At 41.8% G+C, this 20,785-nt stretch overlaps 1 protein-coding gene across 2 annotated transcripts in view; it reads left to right on the top strand.

Moving 5' to 3' along the window:
* The window catches only part of TSNARE1 (t-SNARE domain containing 1), a 519,764-nt gene that overhangs the window by 99,196 nt on the left and 399,783 nt on the right, over nt 1–20,785 (top strand). Inside the window, exon 3 of one of the 2 annotated variants that reach the window (XM_071738513.1) lies at nt 17,832–17,967. The exons of the other annotated variant lie outside the window; for it this stretch is intronic. The gene's annotated coding sequence lies outside the window, so the exon portion shown is untranslated. The remainder of the gene's footprint in view (nt 1–17,831; nt 17,968–20,785) is intronic. 2 annotated transcript variants of the gene reach the window in all.

Genomic DNA, 20,785 nt, shown 5'->3' with positions numbered 1-20,785 from the left:
TTGATGGTATCCATCCAGATTGGGCTATCCAGGTTTCCCTAATTAGAGAGCTGGCCTTCACTCCAGACTGCAAACAGAAACTGTGACCATCTGACCAGTCCTTTGAGGAGCTGCTGTGTGAAATAACTCAGTCCTGTCTGAAAGGATGACACTGATCTACTGAATCAACCCATTATATGAAATTTCTTTCCTTTCCTGATGGTTGTATCTAACTGTAATGAAGCTTGCATCCCCATCTGCATTAGCTGAAAAGGTCTTGGTTGCCTTGGTCATGTCACACATCAAAAAAAATTACTCCAGCTCTTTGGAATTTTACTTCATTAAGTGAAAAAAAAAAATCGACAGATTTCTGCAGAAGACAGTGGGTGGGGTTTCAGGTTTTCCCTCAAATAATGTCAGCGGTTGGGCTGGACTGGGATAGTGGAGATTTCTGGCAGAACTAAGAAAGAGAGAAGCCCTTTGGAGACCCCAGCTTGAAACCACAGCCTGTTGTTTACCCTCTCCAGAATATTTTAGGTAGTGGCTGATAGGGCTTATCTTTGTTTAGGATTCATGTGCCTCTGTTCACTTCATTATCGGCTTGTCCTAGAGGTGAAGAAATCCATACTGTGGTTAGAATAAAGTACTGAGACTCCTGGGAGAAACCCAAATGCTTTAAAATGATGCTGAAAGGTGCCTCATTTTCAGGTTGTATAATTGGAATTAATGCAGAGTTGTATGTTGTAATTTCAAATATATAAACCCACAGATAGGCAAAACCATTTTGGTTTTGCCTGAAGAAGAAAGTCTTGTGCACAGAACTGCTGGACAAGAGGTAGAGAGTGGAAATGAATGAAAGGTCTCCTCAGGAAAAGCAGCTTTCAGACCACTCAGAATTTGCAAATCCAGCCTCAAGTTTTCAGATCCCTAGAGTTCTTCAAGTTTAATGCATCCGTGTTGGCTTCAGTGACAGGGATGAGCATCTTGAGCAACCTGATCTAGTGGGAGGTGTCCCTGCTCATGCAAGGGGGTTGCAACTACCTGAACTTTAAGGTCCCTTCAAACCCAAACCATTTTATTATTTTCTTTTAACTAATGCTCCTTCAGAGCAGCACCTGGGTGCTTCAGGGGTGTTGAGACAGGGTGTGAGGCTTTTTTACATCATGAGTAGAGGCAAGGAAGAAGGAAAACCAGCACCTTCTCTGAGGGCCTGTTTGTCTGCCTGGACCTCAGGATGGTGCAAGATGGCTGCACAGAGATTTTTAACCCTGCAAACTGAAAAGGTAGATTTTTCTTTCAGTGCTTATGTGCTATTTTTTTTTTTTATATATATTTTAGTATCTTTTGAACCTTGAATTTTCAGAACTGTTAGTTGAGCTAGAAGAGTTTTCTTTTTATATATCAGACACTGTTAGCTCTTGTACCTTTTTGTAATGTTTTGTTAAAATTAGATAACCACTTGAGGAAGGCTTTGCACACTCTTGCAAACTGCTGACTGTAACACTTTAGAAGATCTTGTTCTTGTGTTGCTGTTTGGACCACCACGGAGAGCAGTGCCTTGAGGGTTTATCCGTGTTCTCTTTATTCTTCCATATTTATAAATAAATTCACAACTAGGAGGGAGGAAAGAAAAAGGAGGCTTGCAAGAGACTGAACTAAATCACTGAAAAATGATCCCATGGGGGAACATGAGCAGGAGCAGCAAGGGTCAGCCTGCCTTAATGATCTAACATTGTTTGAGGTTGTTATTTGCAGAACTCTTCCATCTCGCTGTGTCACGCTGTTAAATCAGGGAGGCTGAGCTGCTTCAGCTTGCTCTGTGACAATATCCTGGTACAGGAGGGATGCTTTGGTGGTTACAGCTAACTCATAGCTCTTGTGTTTTGACAGCTAACACGCTGTTCCCTCCGCTCTTCCAACCTCAAGACAGGAAACACCATAAACAGCCTGGCTGTGGTGGGATTATTGCATGCTGGTTATTGCCATGTTTTTCATCGTGGCCATTGGGTATGGGAATTGTGTCACTGAGAAAAGTGCTCAGCTAAACCTGATGCTTGTTTCTTTTTTTTTTTTTTTTTTTTTTTCTTCTCGTTATTTTTTTTTTTTAATAAGTGATAGTTTTAAAACAAGTGCACTTGAATTTGGTTGCCATGGCAGGTACCTGAGGTCTAGTAGAAAGCACAGCCTCGACTTTAAGGATGGATGTTACAGCTGAGATCATGGATATAGCTGATATAGCACCTGTCTGAAGCATTTCTGGGGAGCAGAATGCTCTCCTTGGGAGATGTTTCTTGACACAACAGGATGAAGAAGAGCTCTGTGGCTTTCTGAGTGTAGCCAACAAGTAGAGACATCTCCATCGCTGCGTAATACCTTCTTCAAGATAAATGCCATGAAAAGCCTGCAATGCTGGACAAATTTGCTCTGCCATATGCTTGTGGAGGAGTATTTTTCTGAAGCATTTCTGTCTGACTGGTAATCATAGATTGGTTTAGAGAGACATTTCTGAAAGTGTGAAGGGGATGGAAGGGCAGCATGTTAATTTGAATTAATTGTAGTGCTTATCGAGTCAACATCCAGTGGAAACTGATTCATTATGAAGTCTCTTCTTTTGCTTGTAAAAAGCAGAGTGCTGCATTGACCAGTGAATTCAAGGTCAGCTTAGAAAAAGAAAAAAAAAAACAAAACAACAAAAAAACAAGACACAACAAAAAAAAAAACCAAAAAACAAAACAGGTACGCCCCTGACATTTAATATGTTGTAAATTCTAATCTCATCCTGTAATATGTGAAATGGGTAAATGGGTTTGGAATTAGAACAGAGTGCAGTGGGGTTTGGTTTTTTTTTTTTTGTTTGTTTTGTTTTTTGCTCTTTGTTTGGTTTTGCTGTTTGCTGGTTTGTTTGTTTCTTTCTTTTCCCTTTAAATCTTCAGCTATATAAGAGGAGCTGCACGGAGCTGCAAAAACTCAACAGAGATCAAAATTCAGGTTTCGTGCATGCATTATTATTTCAGGAACTGATGTTCTAAGGTCCTTGGCTCCCTTACTGGGGAGAGGGAGAAGAACAAAGATGCATAGCCTGGAGCAAAAAATCTGAAAGCCATGACCTGGACCTCCATCCCCTGGTTTCATCCCTCTGCCTTCATCTTGTTACCTTTTACATCAAATCCACAAGTAGCCAGCACTGCCTAGTTGGATGCCCTGAACCAAAAGGGTTGAATTACTGATATCATTGCTGATGCTCAGCCACATCCTTCTCCAAAAGTCCTGTCATGACCTAGAGGATTATTTGTGGTGTAAAGGGCTGCTCCATATTTATCTGCTCTATCATCTACAGGACCACAGCAAATAGAAGATTGATCTCCGTGTGATGTTTACATGTAAACTTCTCCCTCCTTCTTGGGCCACTGCAATCCAGCAGTTGGCAAATGGAATATATGTTAGCAGGAGGACTTTTTGTCTAATCTTAAATGAAAAAGTGGATACTTTAGCCTTATGACACAAGACAAATTATCTTTTGGTATCTAGAGACAGCAATGCCATGGGACTAGGCTGTTAATTTATTACATGAAGGATGGTAGTACCAGCCTGTGCTTATCTGAGCTAAGTCTATTTTAATGAATGAGCTCTTGAACTTTGAATTTAGGGAACAACCTTGGGCTAAATTAAGCAGAGGGACAGTATCTCTTTTCACAGAATTTTAGAATCAACATTGATTAATTGGAGTCACTTGCAGTAATTACAGCTGAGACTGAAGTCTGTTGTGGTTTGGTGGTTTGCTGTTTGGTTTATTTTTTAAATAGCATTATTAGCTCGTCTTTAGGGGTTTTTTAAAGCAAACAAACAAAAAATACAGGTGGAGAGCCTTTGGTTTCCACCTCATCAAAAAGAAATGTAAGTTTTGGTGACAGAAGATCTGTAAATATTTTATAGGATTCAGCCGGGAATCCATCTGGACCAGCTTTCTTTTTTTAGCTTTTCATTCTTTTATAGTTTCCCTTAATTTTATCTGCAGAGAACAGCTATCTCAACTTTTTGAATTGAGTGTTTGAAAATGGATTTCAAAACGTTCCCTCCAAAATAATGGCCTGGTAGAGGCATCTATTTCCTTAGAGCAATTTAAAGTGGGAGTACCCATCCCTGCTGGAGCTTGCACACACTCTGTTTTGCAATGAAACAATTTATTCTGAAGCATCTGCAACGTGTACAGTACCTGGCAAAATTTAATTGCTGCATTTGTTTATGATACTTAGTTGAAATAGCAACAGCAACTTCTGATTTTTATGAGCATGTAATCATTAGGGGCCAGATTCTCATACCTTTCATGGATAACAAATTTAATCCTTGGATTAAGACACCACAAAGAGGGAAACGCTGTTCAATTTGAATAAATATTTCTCCTCTCATCATGGAACAGACCCATTAGACACAACTCTATGCACCCTGTCTGTGCTCCCATGAACTTAATTGCCTGAATTGTTTGGGTTTTTTATGTGACTTTAAACTATTTCACTTATGCACCAGTTGCAGTCTTTTCATTTTCATCCTTATAACAGAGTGAGACAGAGTTTTGGTTTGAGAGGTACATTGAATAAACTTTTCCATCTCCTTTACAATTGAAGCTAGAACTTTCATCTTTGCAGAGATGACTTGTCTTTTAAGTTTGGTTTGGGGTTTTTTTTGTCTTTTTTCAAGTTAAATGTTATTTAATGAGGTTATTTAACAACAGGAAAATATAAATGCTGTAGAAGCAAAGTCATGTACTTGGTATGTGGTTCTTCTAGGAACTAAGAGATGCCTTTGGACTTTCTCTGATGGGTCTTAAGGAGATATTCCTGTGATCTGCAATCACCAGTCATTGTGGTCCCTCCTCCTAGGCTCTCCTAAGAGCTCTCAGAAGTGGTGCAGGGGACATGGTCCTTATATTCCTTGGGAAGACCCATGTTGGGTGTTTAAAGCCTACAAATCTCATCAGTTTATCCAAGGACTTTAGTCTGGTCTGAAGCCATAGAAGGTCCATATGACCTCCAGTTCTCTCTGCTTTCTTTTGCTTTCAGGAATTTGGACTTCTGGCTGATTCAAGACAATCACATCAGAGATCTTCTAGGTCCTGCACCAAGATAAAAAGAGAAAGGGATGGAAATTCCTCCAAAAATTTTTTATTTTTCCCAGGGCTTTTTTTCATTCCCTTTGTCAGTTTTTTTTTTTTTTTTTTTTTTTTTTTTTTGAGAGATTATGTTGGTTTTCTTGATTCACCCTTTCTTTTTTGGACATTCCTCTTTGTGCATGAGCTGTTTTGTGCTTTTCACCTCATCCTTGAGTTTGCAGTTTCATTTTCCAATCAAAACACTTTTTTGCTTGGACAGGCACCTTGCAGCTGTGTTGTCCATGGGTTATTGTGTCTCTGCATAGGTTTGGATGTCTTCCAAAGCACTGAATGTAACACGAGCAAACAGTGCAATAGAACATTGGAAATACAAGTTCTTTTGGTCCACATCCCAACACCATTGCAGAAACTCCTTCATTTTATGTTTTATCTATTCCATTTTCAGAATGATGCTTTCTTCAGGCTGAAAAAGTTTGGGAGAGAAAAAATACAGGTTGCAAACTCACTCTATGCATTCAAAGGGTGAGAGGAAACAATTCTCCTCAAATGTGGATCCTGTCCTTTATGCAGAACCAGGCCACTTAAAAAGAAACCAACATAAAAATGAACAAAATTGCAGCCAGGAGGATGAGACAAGAGTGGAGAGAGAAAAAAAAGAAATAATGTGTGGGAGCACTTGTTTCTACTCAGTGTTGCAGTGCTGTGTAATGATGTTGTAAAGGGAATGTGTGTGTGATGAAAGTGCTTTGGGCTCTACTGTCACAAGGCTGAGAGCAGGAGAATCCATCTCTCTCCCAAACTTATTTGGAATCTGTTTTTAGGCTTTTACAGCCACCAGATTCCTATTCATCCTTTAGAGATGTGCAGTCATATCTTGTAATTATAATATTTCTGTTAAGAGCAGTAAAATGAAGCACAACACAGATGCATGTTTTGCACACTTTTCCTCAGATGTGAACTTTGTATCTGTCACTTCCTCATGGCTTTTCCCAGCTTTAGTCTTGAAAGACTTCTTACCTTCATAAATGTAAAGATGGGCTTAGATTTGATCCTGCCTGAAAGCAGGAGGACACTCAGCCACCAGCCCATGTGTCTGAAAGATCCTTGGTGACATTCTTGCTTCTTTCTACGAAGTATTTCTCTTTATTCTTGGGTGGTAGAGTTCTGGTCACTCTTGATAATATGGTTATCCTGAAATATGGCTCTACAGATTGTATCTAATCTATTTTGGTAGGGCAGAGATGCTGGAGTTGAGTGGAGGGCATACTCACCATGGTCTTGGAAAGAGACAAGACAGTGGTTGACCAAAAGAGAAAGATTTCAAGTATCCTGGAAGCTCTTGAATGGTCTGGTTGATCAGGGAAGTTGTGGATACACCCTGGGAGTGCTCAGTGTCAGGCTGGATGGGCCTGGGAGTAACCTGGTCTAGTGGGAGGTGTCCCTGCCCATCACAGGGCTTTGGAACCAGATGATCTTTAGGGTCCCTTCCAACCCAAACCATTCAGTGATTTTCTTCTGATACTGTCAGATGCAGAGGTGAACTGACTCAGAAGAAAGATGTGTCTCAGCAAGATGGGCTAAACCCAGTCCTGTTGTGTGGTGAGCTGGGGCTCCTTGTGAAGATCCTGAGCAAACAGAGCAATACTTCTCCCACGTGTTGTCCCATGTTCCCTGAATCAGAGGTGGTAGGCTCAATACCACATTGTATTTTTGTTTTGTTTTTTTTTTTCCTCCTTCTCATTTTGTTTTTTCTCATTTATTCTCTTTTCCCCCACCCCATCATTTTTTTTCCCCAGCCTTAAGGGACCTCACCTGTTTAGTTCTTCTACTGTATTTGGAGGAGAGTAGTAGAATTAGATGATAAACCAAAGAAAAAAGATGCAAAAATGAGAACTTTAAAGGGATTTTTTTTTTCTTTTTTTTTATTTTGGTGTATGTTTATACCTCCCAGAAGCTACCATCTTGTAGGCACCTCCTGTGTTGCTTTCAGCTTTACTGACTGAAGTCTCTATCAGTTGCCATGGGTGCTCAGATACCTTCCGCACACACTTTGATTTAGGTGTCTTAATTTGGAGCTGGTTCCCACTCTTCTGCCAACCCAGAAGGATGCACATCACCAGTAGTCCTCTTGTCAGCCCCACATGAGCCTCACAGGGCATCTTAGGTGGCACCTGGCACCTATATTTGGACAAATGTGTGTCGTGTCTTCATCAGGCTCGCGTATAAAGTGTATCAGGCTAAGCGTATGAAATAAATAAATAAAATAAAATATTTAAAATTAAGTGCTTTTTTGGTAGGAAGAAAAAATGCAGCCTGTGTTTTTAAGGGCAACTTTGCACTTCTGTGTAGGGTTTGACAGTCAGCTGTTTCATTTTGGCTTGTTCAGGTCTTGGCGTTCTTCTCGCATGAGTCACGAGCTGAAGAGAAGCTGCTTTTTCTCCTTGATATTTGGCACTTGATTCCCTTTGGTGCCATCATGTGCTACACAGGCTTATCAGCAAGAAGAAGAAGGAGTCACAAAGTGTTTGGAGAATGATCCTGAAGCTGGGAAATCAGCTGAAATGAGGTTTTTTATGGCCTGGTTCATAATTGATCAGAGGATGTGGCAGAGCAGAGCTGACCAGCATGGTTTTCTCAGCATGATGGTGGGTACACCCCGAAGTATTTCTGTCATTAGGGTGAAAAAAAGCTGGGAAAGTGATGAGTTTAGCTCTCTTCAGGCTGCCTCTTGCTGTTAGTTGTCTCTGCCATCTCTTCAGCAAACGTTTTCTGCACGGAGCTGGTCTGGAGAAGACAAACTCCTTTGACAGCACATAACTACAAATCCAGTTTTGTCTGCTCCTTCTTGTCGTCCTTGCCTGTAAGCCTTCAAAAAGCAGTGAAATCTCTTTTCCCCTGCTATGCTAATCCTGCTGCTTGCCTACCATGCTTTGCTGCAGGCAGGAGACATGGCAGGAGGCTCTGTTCTGTCCTGGGGAACCTCTCCTCTCCTGCAGACAAGGAATGGTTGTTAGTGTTTTTCTAGGATTTAGGCTGTGGGGTTTTTTTTTTTCTGTGTTTTTCTGCTGTGTTTTCCCTTCTAGTGAATGTCTGTGGTGAAAAACATCTCCGTTGCTTGTTCCTCTTCAGCCCATGTCAATTCATTTTCATCCTGTTGCCTTCATACAAGCAACCCCAGCAATTCCTTCCCTTTCTGTGACTTTGCACCTCCTGAGGAGCATTTTTTGAATTCCTAAGATGTTTTGCATGGGGTGCATAAATAAACATGACTACTATGGGGTTTTTTTGACCTTTCTTTGAGGGAAAGGTAAGGACTGATGATTTCATAATTAGGTGATGGTTATGCAGTAATTGGCTTCAGTCCCACGTGCCAGCTAGTCACTGCTTGGGACTGTGTTGGATGATTTTCTCCTCTCTCCATCCCTGATATATTTGCAGATATCTGTCTTTCTCACCTTAGTAGCCTGGGCTTGTGGCTCCCTCTCTCTTTCTACTCAAAGGTGGCCTTTGCTTTCAGGGCATTCTGGCGATGCCCCAAGCCACCCTTCAACTCCAGACAAGACTCAGCATCTTCAGTTGGTGGTTGACCTGGACTGCCTATGTTCACTGACATTTTGTTTTAGAGCATGTTTCATTTGGCTTTCCTGAGTTCTGACCTCTCACTGGAAAGAAACTTGGAAAGTGCTGCACAGCATCTCTTTGGTTTTATTTCAGTTCCCACTTAAAAAAACACAAAACAAACCACTGCCAGAAAACCCAAGTAGAACACAACCCCCTCCTAATATTTTTCTCTTTAGCCAGGATACCAAGAAGGCAAATGGCATCTGGACTGTATCAGGAACAGTGTGACTAGCAGGAGCAGGAAGGTGATCTTAACATTTTATTCAGTCCCTCGAGTACAATTTTGGGCACCACAGTATAGGCAGGACATTTTGGTGCTGGAGAGGGTGCAGAAAGGAGCAAGCTGGCTGATTAAAGGGTCTGGAGAACAGGTTTTTTGAGGAGAGGGTGAAGGAGCTGGGGTTGTTCATCCTGGAGAAGAGGAGGTTGAGGGGAGACCTTGTTGTCCTCTACAAATACCTGAAAAAAGGTTGGAATAAGGTGGGGGTTGGCTTCTTCTTCCCAGTGACCAGAGGTAGGACAAGAGGGTTCAGATTGCACCAGGGCAGGTTCACATCAGATATTAGGAAATAATTCTTCACTGAAGAAGTGGTGGAGCATTGGAACAGGTTGGCCAGTGAGGTGGTGGAGTCACCATCCCTGGAGGTATTAAAAAAAAGGCAGATGTAGCACTTGAGAAGATGATTTAGTGGTTACAGTGGTGTAGGACTGATGGTTGGACTCTGATGTTGAAGTTCCTTTCCAACCATGAGGATTCTGTGGTTCTATATTAGGCTTTGGAGGCTGCTGTCCATCAGATGACCAGTGTGATAGTTTTTGAAGTTCTTTCTTCTCTATGTCCACTCTTGACTTGATTTACACTATGCTTAACTTGACTTCTGTTATCTCCCACCATCTTGGTAGCAAACAGCAAGTTGTTTACTGGTTCTTGAGTAATCACTATCAAAGGTAGAAGTAGATCCTTGAATTTTCCACTGTATCTTTCCAAAAAAAGGGTGCCATTGCTCATTTAAGCTTCTTCAGGATTTATTTATAATGCAACAACTGGTGAACATCTGCATAAGTGAGAATTTAGGCTAATCTGATTGTCTGCATTGAACAGCAGTATTTCTGCTTTGGGAAGTGGTACACAAGAAACAAGTAATGTTGGGTTATGGGGGAGCATAGGATTTAGGAATTTATTACTTGATTAATTACCATGTCCCATTTTACCCTGCACCTCCTCCCCTCCAAGCATTGCAGGTCTGTCAGTTAAGATTTCCCTGTGGCCTCAGAACTGGTTGCTGTCCTCAGATGAGATTTTTCTTACTCCATTGAAATCCAATATAAATTTATGAATGCTATTTCTAATTTTGTCAAGCTGACCTAGTCTGTTGCAGTTGGTCTTTGTCCATTTGTGCATACACATCTTTTATAATTAATAAGTTTGCTCTAATTTCACAGTAGCAAACTAGACACCGGTTCCCTCTTTGTTTTCATCCTCCCTATGTTGGTTTGATTTTTTTGTTGATTTTTTTTTTTTTTTTTTTAGAGTGAATAGGCATTAATATTCATCTTTTGTAACCAGTGAAAAGGCAGATGAAGCCCAGTTTCAGAACTGACTGGAAACTTAATTTTGCTGTTCACTGAAATATGTAATACTTCTGTGTTTGCCTAGTGTGGGGATAGATTTAGACTGTTCTACATGCAAAGCTCACAAAGAGCTGACAACGTGGCACAAGGCAGGGAATAGAAAGAGGAAATGCAGGGTGGGGGGAAGTGAGAACCCTTGGTGGATTAGAACAGGCACTGATTCAGAGCATTCCCTACCAGGGAAGTTTAAAACTTAAAAGAGGGGAGATTTAGGTTAGACGTAAAGGAAGAAATTATTTCCTGTGAGGATGATGAAGCACTGGCACAGGTTTCCCAGGAAAGTTGTGGCTGCCCCCTCCCTGGAAGTGCTCAAGGCCAGGTTGGATGGGACATTGAGCAACCTGGGCTGGTGGGAGGTGTCCCTGCTCATGCAGGGGGTTGGAACTGGATGATCTTTAAGGTCCCTTCCAACCCAAACCATTCTATGATTCTGTGATTCTAAATTCAGGGTTGGAAGCTGTTTAGAACATCTCCTGCCAGAGCCAAAAAAAAAAAAAAAATGTAGTTTAACCATTATATTAAAGTCAATTTAAAAAATAGAAAGGGTGACATCATGTTTTCATCAAATGAGCTAACAGTGGCCTGGCATTAAGTCATCTGAGCATTGCCATCTGGATAGTCTGGGGCTGAACCGTAGAAAATGTTACATACAACTCAGTAACAATGGACTCCAAAACATCTTTGGTGTCCAAAAAGACAGAATTTGGTGTCCCAAAGAATTTGGTGTCCCAAAGACAGAATTCCTTCTTTTCTCTTCATCTAAATGCCTCAGTATCAAGGAAATCTGATGGCTTCTCCAGTTGAAAAGACCCTGAGTGTTGACCTTGTTCATGCAATTACTTTGTCATTTATGACACTTTGCTGCTTTTGGGATCCAAAATTTCATTGTGTGCTCTTGTGCTTTGAGGATGGAAGGCATCCATCTTTCTATGGCATCTGTGAGCCTTTTGATAAAAGATGTTTTCTAGCATTCCTAAAAAGCTACTTTTACTCTCAAGAAGTTTATACAGCTTAAACAGGGGGCTTAGGAATGTGAGATTCCCAAGCTGAACAAAATATTCCTAGTCCTTATTGCTGACATTTGCCTAAAGCCAACCTGTCTCTGGTGTCACTTAGCAGGATTTGAAGACTGTCTTCAGTTCTTTTGTGAGAGGACATGCAGTCAGGTTGATGTGGAAGAAGAGTCTGTGTAGTGAAGTGGCAACTGGGACTGACATGAAAGGAGCACAGCAGGCTTCCAGATTGCTTGCTTTACCTCTGTTCTTCGTGTCTGATATGCAGATATTTGTGCCATGTGGAATGTATACAGATGACTTGCAGACACCCATTCCTTCCCATCTCTGTTCCTTATGGTTTCTTTCTCCTTTGTGGTACATGACAGTCCATCAGATCTGAAGTCCTCTGACGTCAGAGGTGTCAGAGATGGAGCCTTGATGAGCTCGGTGAGGATGGAGATGCCTTGTGACTGACAAGAAAGGGTCTGGTGTACCTGCTGGGTGCTGTGAACTCCAAATCTTGGGAATGACTGATTGATGAAGGGGTTAGGCAGAAACTCTCCCTCTTGGGGTTGTTGTTTAGCAGGTGGAAAAAAGAGATTAAGCCAAGTTTGCAATCAGGTGTGCTGAGGCCAGGCAGAGCTCTCAGTGTCATCCCAATTAGAAGCACAGCAAACCAGCTGTCTCTTATTTGTGGCTCAGTATATATCTCCATAAAATGTCATGGATGTCTTATCTTACTGCCTCTGACTTCACAGCTTGTCCTGATAGTATCTGTTCCTGAGACAAACCACTCAGCTCCTGGAGACATCTCCGATGGCAGCTATACCACAGGGAAGAAAAATTCAATCTGTTAGAACGTCTTCAAATGCCTTCCTGAGATCAGGCTTTGAAGTGGGAGACTGAAAAAAAAAAAAAAAAAAAAAAGAATTTTTCTCATTGCTTCTTAGCAAATCTCCAGAAGATCAGAGGCAGCTCCTTTCTGAGATAATCCATGCTGGTTTTTCTTTGCACCTACTCCACCAGTGCCTTAAGGCCGTGGGCGTTTGCTTCTCTCTGTAGGACACTTTTAGCTGGAGGAGGGAAGACAAGAGTGTGCTTCAGTGCATTGAATCAGGTTGTTTACAGCCACCAGTGACACCGTGCCTGTCAAGCACTACATATGTGCCTCTAGAAGTTTCTGGAATCCACTCCAGTTTGTACAAGATCTGATTGCAGTGAAAATGTCCTGGGTGCATTTTGTTGGTGGTGGGTTTTTTGCCATATTTTCTGCCATGTCAACCTAGAGTAGACAGTGTGCTTCTCAGGCCATGGGGACAGAGGTGATTTCATTCTCCAAGGACTTTTCATCAGCATTAAATCTTAATTGGGAAGCAAAGTGGGAGGAAGCTGCATCCTGAGCCCCATTTCAGGCTGGGCGTCACTCCTGGACAGCTCTCCTGGCAGTCACTTCTTCAGCTCCTGAGCACAGTTTTCTTGCCTTGCCAGCTCAAAACCACCTGAGAACATGATGTTAATATTACAAACATCAGAAAAGATCCAGAGAAACATAAATTACCTCAAAGGCAAAGTCTGAAAAATGAGAAATTCATCCCCTGCAGGTGTTCTCGTTGACCTCTGACAGTTGTGTCGGGAGGCTCTGCAAGCACTCAGGGATTTGTGCAATTACACCAACTCAGTGTTAAAACCATTGATTAAAAAAAAAAAAAAAAGAACAAAACTAAAAAATAAAGTGCTTCAGCAGCAGAGTGTGTTCATAAATTCAGACTCTCCGAGAAAAAAGAAAGGAACATATTTCCAGGTGAACAGCATACAGGTTTATTGAGTTTTGGTTTTAATAATTGAGAAAATCCCTGAGAGGAGAAGCCAAAAAGCAGCATGTCCATGACACAAGTGGCAGAGTTGAGTCTGTTAAAGGGGATTTGAAAAAGCAGCATGCTTTGCAAATATGCTCTTTCATCCCATGGCTTCAAAAAAGTTCCATATTAATCAAGTCGATCCTGGTACCCTGCACGAAGAAGGGCTCAGCATCTGTCTGTCTATTTTTACAGGCAGGGAAGATGGACAGATATTTTCTGTCCATACAGGTGCCTATATGGAAAAAGAGGAAATACTGAGTATTTCTCCCTTCTTCTTGTGATTTTTGTGTGTTGGTAAACAAGTCTTCCAGTAAGAAATGAAGAGGGGTCAGTCTGTTTAGTTCATCTGAGGGAAGGTTAAGTAGCAACAGAGAGCTCAGAAAGCAAAGTTCAAGAGGTGAGAAGATGGAGTTGTCCTGATGGAGTGGCTGGGGCTGATCCTTCATTAACTGGAACCTCAAAGATGCTCTTATGGAAAGAGGTGACCTGGTCTGACCAGAGGCTTTAGGGCTGATGTGTAAAGATGATTTGTGTTAAATGATCTGCTTTCTCTTTATGAAAAAGGTCAGGCTGGTTGGTACAAGGTTTCTATCTGGGTTAAAAACTTCAGGAAAATGTCCCTCTGGTTGGTCATCCAGCAATGGGAGTGCTGTCATTTCTAATCACTTCTGAAGCCTCCATGAAGGCACAGCTCCCTCAGCAAGGCTTTGATGGTCCTGTAGCACTGGGAATAAAATATAAGAGTGCCATCACTCTCACTACCCCCTGCATTCATTAAGAACAGATAATCAGTGTCCAAAATGTTCATGATTTTTCTGGAGCTGAACAGTAAGCAGAAACAGGTCATTTTGTGGCAGAAGTGCCATTCCCCAGGCAGGAGAAATCCTGGAGAGGAACTGGGGAGCAGCCACAGCTCACTGTGAAATAAAAGGCAAGGAATTCATCTGGATGCTTGGCTCTGACTTCTGCTGATTATTATCTTTCCAAAAGGTGCCACCCAAAGTCCTGGTTTTCTTTGGTGAGAAATCTGTCAGTCCTCTTTATGATGACATAATCATAGAATGGCTTAGGCTGGAAGTTACCTTAGAGATCATCTCCTCCAACCTCTCATCAAAGTTGCTCAAAGCCTCATTCAACCTGGTCTTGAACATTTCCATGAAGGGGGCATCCACAGCTTCTCTGGGCAATCTGTTCCAGTGCCTGACAACCCTCACACTGAAGAACTTCTTCCTAATATCCTATTCTCTTGCAGTTCAAACCCATTTCCCTTTGTCCTATCACTGAACACTTATGATACAATGAACCTGTCCTGAAAAGAGTGGATGTTCAGCCAGAGATGCATGAAAATGCAAGACTGGAAGTGTTTTTTGAGTCTGGATTGTTTGTGTCTATGACCTCTTTTACAAGAGACCACATTGTGTGAACCCTTCTTCCTATCCCCTAAATCCCCTGCACTTTAATGTTGTGCCTGGTTAGATACAAAGGAGGGATTCCAGTTTATGGATGTCAAATGCCTGGAGAGATTGTGTAGTATCTATCCCTGGAAATATTTAAAAGACAACTGGACACAATCCTGGGTAACCTGCCTTGAAAAGGGTGGGGTTGGTCTTAGTGGTCTTCTCTGGAGGTGCCTATTTGTTGCTTTTGGAGGGAGTGTAGGGCAGCTGGCTTCCTATTCTGAGCTTCTGAATTAGTGACTTTTGTTTCAGGTTCAAAGAATAAGGTTTCTCTTTTCTTCATGGTTGTCTTCTTTGGTAATGCTGATGGACCTGCAACCATGTAACCATGGGCATAAAAACAATAATTGTGCTTGCTTCTTTTTCCAAATAAATAATTTTCTTGTTTTTTTCCTCTCAATACATCATATTTCTACTTCAGAGTACCCTTTCTTTGTGTGTGTGTGTTTAAACTCTTTTTTTTTTATTTCCTGTTCTATATTATTTTGCTATCTGTACAATCTAATCTGAGAGACTGAGAGCCTGATGATGCCGAGCAATCTTCCTCCCTATCCATGCAATATTTAAATACCTCTGAAACCAGTGAAGAAGCAATTGAGCTGAGTTTTGGTGCCTATCAGCCTGGCTCAGTTGAGCAACCTGGTCTGGTGGGAGGTGTCCCTGCCCATGCAGGGGGGTTGGAACAAGATGGTCTTTGAGGTCCTTTCCAACCCAGACCATTCCGTGATTCCATGATTCTATGATTCAATTGTTCTGTGATTTTTGCCCACTTCTCCAGCCTTTCTGGGTCCCTCTGGATGACAGCATAACCCTGGTGGGTACCATCCACTCGTCCAGGTTTAGCATCATGAGAAAAGTTGCTGAGGATACACTCTGTCCTATCATCCAGATCATTACTGAAGATATTAAGCAGGAGTATCAGCCCCTGAGCAGTGTTTGCCTCTTCTTATTGCAAGAAGACCTTCCCTATGTTGCCTGTTCCCAGAGGTGCTCTGTCCTTCTTCATAGGTTCCCCCTATGTCTCACTTCATCTTTCCTGCTTTGGTTTAGAGCTTTTCCTCTCTTGTCCAACAAGAATGAAAAGAATGTTTTACTCCTTGTCTTTTTGCAGCAGTTTTGCACAGATTTGAAGGCTCACGCTCTCCCATCAATCTTCCCTTCTATAGTCAAAGCAACCCCATTTACTCAGTCTTTCTGAGCAGGTCATGTTTTCTTGACCTTTTGTCATTCTCCAAGTTCCCTCTAGGCTCTCTTCAGTCTTTGGAAAATCTTTGCTGGAGCTTGTTGCCTACAGCTGGGGACTCCAGAGTGCGGGGTCAAACAAAAGGTTTACTTCACCTGTCTAGAAGTTTGTAATCCTATTTCTACATCCCATGATGATGTCTGCCACTGTTACAGGAAACCTCATTGTAGATTCACGTGCTGCTTGCAGTCTACAGCATCCTTCTGTCCCTCTCTGAAACCCTGCCCTGTTGTTCCCCATCCTGCCTTCATGCAATGGTTTGCTGCTTCTGAATTCTGGTCTCTGCAGTTGACTCGAGTTATATAGCATCTTATTTTCTTTGTCAAACATCACTTTTGGTTTGTTAGGATTATTCTGAATCTGACATCTGTCATCTAACCTCCTTGCTTGGTGCTGGGTGTGTGTTTAATGAGGCTAATCCCTGTTTCCTTGCCCAGCTCACTGCTCTAAATACAGATGGAGAGAGCAGAACTTGCCGGAGCCTACGTGGTTTCTTCTTTAATTATGGCAAAAGTCCACTGGGTGCATTTTTTTTCTAATAAAGAATAAAAATTGCCTGCACCTCCAATTCATTTCTTCTGCCAGGTAAGGAAACCCCTAATAGCATAAAGCTGTAATATCTGCTGGTCTCCTGCTAACTCCACTGCCATTGACATTGGTTTGATATAACTTGTTGCCAGGTGGACACTGCTATTGCTACTTTTTTTTTTTAATTTTTTTTTTCTTTCTTTGTTTTTTTTAATCCATCAGAAAATTCCAGAGAATTTTGTAGGAGCTGGTTTATGGTTTTCTTACTCTTCCCTTCTCTACCATTTTTTTAGTTAAATAGGCACAGTAATATGGGTCCTGCAATCTACCAAGGGGACCATGAATGGCTCTCAAGCTGCTTTAGGCATCAAAGGAGGAAAATTGCATAATCCCAGACCCATTGATATGGGAAGGAATCTCTGGAGGTCATTTTACCCATCCTTCATCCTCAGAGCAGGGTCACCAGGAGCAGGTTACTCAGTCAGAGTTTAAATATCTCTGAAAATGGAGATTCCCTCTCTGCATGACCTGTGCCAGTGTTAGACCACCCTCACCATAGAAAAAAACCCCAAATCCCTAACAAATCAAACACCTTTTATCTTTTGGAAGTGGAATTTCCTGCAGTTCTTTTTACCCCTTTGCCTCTTGCTCTGTCACTGCAAACCACCAAGAAGACCCTGGCTCCATTGTGTTGAATTCCTTCCATATTTATACACTAATGTATAAATGTATTAAATATAATGTACTAATGTATAATAAATAACCCTCCTTGAGCCTTCTCCTCTCCAGACTGAACAGACCCAGCTCCCTCAGCCTCTCCTCATATATCAGACTCTCCTATCCTGTAGTCATCTTCATGGCCCTTCACTGGATTTGCTCTAATATGTCCATGCCTCTCCTATTTTTCCATTTCTTTCCAGTGTGTCCGTGTTTTTCTCAGTCATGTTTGTTTTTAAGAACATTTAACTCCCCTCAGATTCTCTCTAACCTATTTCTTCCATGCTACATTCCTACCAACAATTTTTCTGGCCATCTGAATGTCCCTCTAGATGGAGACTCATATAAGGGAGCCCTTTAAGTAATTTTCCCTGCTTGTTTTTGCCTGTCAGTATCTTTCCCAATCCAAGAAGCATGGAGCAACCTTTTCCTTGAGTTCCTACATTTTACTATTACACTTCCCTCATGACTGACTTCTGCAGGATCTACCAAACAAGAAGTAGTTACCTGTTATTAAAATACAAATTCAAGCTTCTGTCAGGATGGGTGTCCTTTTAGTCTGCCCTAGGTGAGGTTGTTCCTTCACTGTATTTTAGGTGATGAGGATAAGGCTGTGATAAAACCTTTCTCATATTTTTCCTTTTTTTTTTTTTTTTTTTTTCCCTTTTATTTTTCCTGTATCTATTCTGCTAGGCAATGCATGTTCTGATTTCTACAAGCTGCCTGCACAGTAAATTGGACAAGTTTCCCTGAGGAGCAGTAGACAAAAGACTTGGGAGGTGCCATGGGGATGGAGAGGGCAATGCTTTTATTGTCAATCAAATTAAAGGTATTTAGATCTGCTGTTAAATTTTCCTGTAAATATATTACTGGGGAGTTTGGTTCCAGAGCTGTGTGAATGAGGAATATTTCAATGACTTAGTAGGATGAGGTGGGAGGTAGTTATTTCTAAAAGGATTGCTTAAACTAAAGAAAACATTTAATTTTCATGGTTTTGTTTGGTTTTTTCTTTGCTTTTTTTTGTATTTTTTTCCTCTACAGGGAGAAAATACTTTAAAATTTTCAAAGCATGCTTTGAAAATAACAATTCAACGTGAAACATTTGGAGTGCTCTAAAAGCCTCCTTTCTCTTCCTCTTTCACACCACTTAGTTGGGGGAAAAAATAGATGCATTCACTGTTTGCCAACAGAATGCTTGCCCAGTTGTAATCAAGTCATTTTACATCATGGGGTAGGTTTTCACTCCACGTTTGTTGTATGTGGCCTTGGGGAAGTCAGCAAATCCTTCCATTTGGTTATCTCTAAAAAGAAAGGATGGGTCAGGTTCAGCCTGTGCACATCTGTCTGGTTGTCCTGCTTCTCTGCTTACAGAATTCTTATTTGGAAGGTAAAGAAAATAAGAGAACTTTTTCCTGCCCAGAAACTTTCTTCTAGCTGTCTTTTTTGTGCCCTTATTTCCTTAGAGAAGGGTCTTGCTAGACCTTGGGTTGTATGATGGAGGTTGTGGTAGTTTGGGACAAACCTGAGACCTGAGAGAGACAAGATTTGTTCCCAAGTCCACCACAGAATTCCCAAGGGAATCTGCATCTGTTTCTTAAGCTGGAAGAGAGTAGATTTAGGTCAGACATTAGGAAGAAATTCTTTAGTGTTAGGCTGGCAGAAGACTGAAATAGGTTGCTCAGGGAGGTTGTGGATGCCTCATCCCTGGAAGTGTTCAAGGGCAGGTTGGATGGAACTTAGACCTGGTCCCTGCCCATGCAGGAGGGTTGGAACTGGATGAACTTTAAGATCCCTTTCAAACCAAAGCATTCTATGATTCTTGTAATGTTTAGTGGTTGAGATGAGAATCAAGACATCACAGATTAGTCCAGTTCAGGAATCCCCAGCATAAGAAGGGCACGGGACTCCTGGAATGTGTCCAGAGGAGAGCCACTAAAATGATCAGAAGGCTGGAGGACCTTCCCTTTGAAGCCAGGCTGAGGAAGATGGGATTGTTCAAGTCTGGAGGAGAGGTGACCAAGGTGACCTTAGAGCAACCTCCCAATATCTGAAGGGGCTACAAGAAAGCTGAGGTAGGAGTTTTTACATGGGTGTGTAGTGAGAGGACAAGAGGCAGTGGTTTCAACCTTGAAGAGGAGAGATATAGATTAGACATTAGGAAGAAATTCTTTCCTGTGAGGGTGGTGAGACCCTCAAACAGGTTGCCCAAGGAGTTTGTGGATGCCTCATGCCTGGAAGTGTTCAAGGCCAGATTGGATGGGCCTTAGACCTGGTCTAGTGGGAGGTGTCCCTGCCCATGCAGAGGGGTTGGAACTGGATGATCTTTAAGGTCCCTTCCAACCTGAACCACACTATGGTTCTATGATTCTGTTATATTTTTGTGATGCTTACAGTTTTTTATCCTTGATATATTCAGCTGCTGTGTGTTTCCGTGTCTTGGGAATCCTTGTTTTGTAGATGACTATTTTCCCCTTTTGTTTACTTCATTTTCTATCTCCTCACTGAACAAATACAGACCCTCATCCTCTCTCTGCCTTCTTGGGCTATTGCATGTTGGTTGCCACAGGTTTGGACTGAAGGCTGCTTTCCTAAAACAAAATTTTTATGGCTTAGGGGCACCTGGACTCTCAGATACCAATTATGTGTGTACGTGGTTCATTGAAACTGGATGGGGAAGTTGTACTTTGGTTTCTCTCCACTTTTATTAGACCTTGCTTCTGTTCCTTGCTCTCTCAAGGCAGTTGCACTTTCATCTCTTTTATGTGTCTGGCCCAATTAAGGGAGGATGGTGAGAGATTTGCTTTAGTCCTCGAGTTCTCCTGTCTGGCAAATCTCCGCTGTAATTTTTGCTTTGCTTTAAAAGTCTGAAAGAAAAAAGGTAGAATGAAGTACAAGATGTCTCTGAGACTATTAAACTGTTCCCAGTATGGTCCAGAACTGGGAATTTCTTGTTCTGTGTTCTCCATGGAGAACAAACTGAAAGAATAGCTCCAAGTACACTGCTGGGTCAGTGTACCCCAAAAGAGATGTACATCAGGACATCATATGATGTCCTCAGGTAGAAAGAAGCTTTTACAATGGCTGGAGGCCATTCCCAGAGTTTTGCATCCAGAGGGAAAGTGGCTGCCCCAGCCCATGTGCAGCTGGAGTATCCAAGGCCAGGAAAGAACATTGCATCTCATGTCATCCAGCCTTGCACCCATGTGTCTATCTCAGTACAATAAAAACATGGACCTTTTGGAGTGGGTCCAGAGAACCTTTCTTTGAAGACAGGCTGGAAGAGTTTGGGTTGTTCAACCTGGAGAAAGCAGAGCTTCAGGGAAACCTTACTGAACATTCAGTGCTTAAAAAGAAAGATGGTGACAGACTTAGTTGGGCCTGTACCTATAGAACAAGGGGTAATGATTTAAATTAAAAAGGGTAGATTCAAGCTAGATATAAGGAAGAAATTTTTTATAATGAAAAAAAGTGGTTCACTAACACAGAGGTGGTATAGCTCTATCCCTGGAAACATTCAAGGTCAGGCTGGAAAAGGAACCTGATCTGGTTGAAGATGTCCTTGCTCACTGCAGGGGGGTTGGACTGGATGATCTTCGAAGGTCCCCTCCAATCCAAACCATTCTATGATTCTACCAGTGTTGCTGGTA

Source organism: Heliangelus exortis, chromosome 2 (genome assembly GCF_036169615.1).
Source record: "Heliangelus exortis chromosome 2, bHelExo1.hap1, whole genome shotgun sequence".
NCBI classification, from domain to species: Eukaryota; Metazoa; Chordata; class Aves; order Apodiformes; family Trochilidae; genus Heliangelus; species Heliangelus exortis.
Note: the sequence above shows the minus strand (reverse complement) of the source record. Positions and strands in the feature narration are given on the sequence as shown.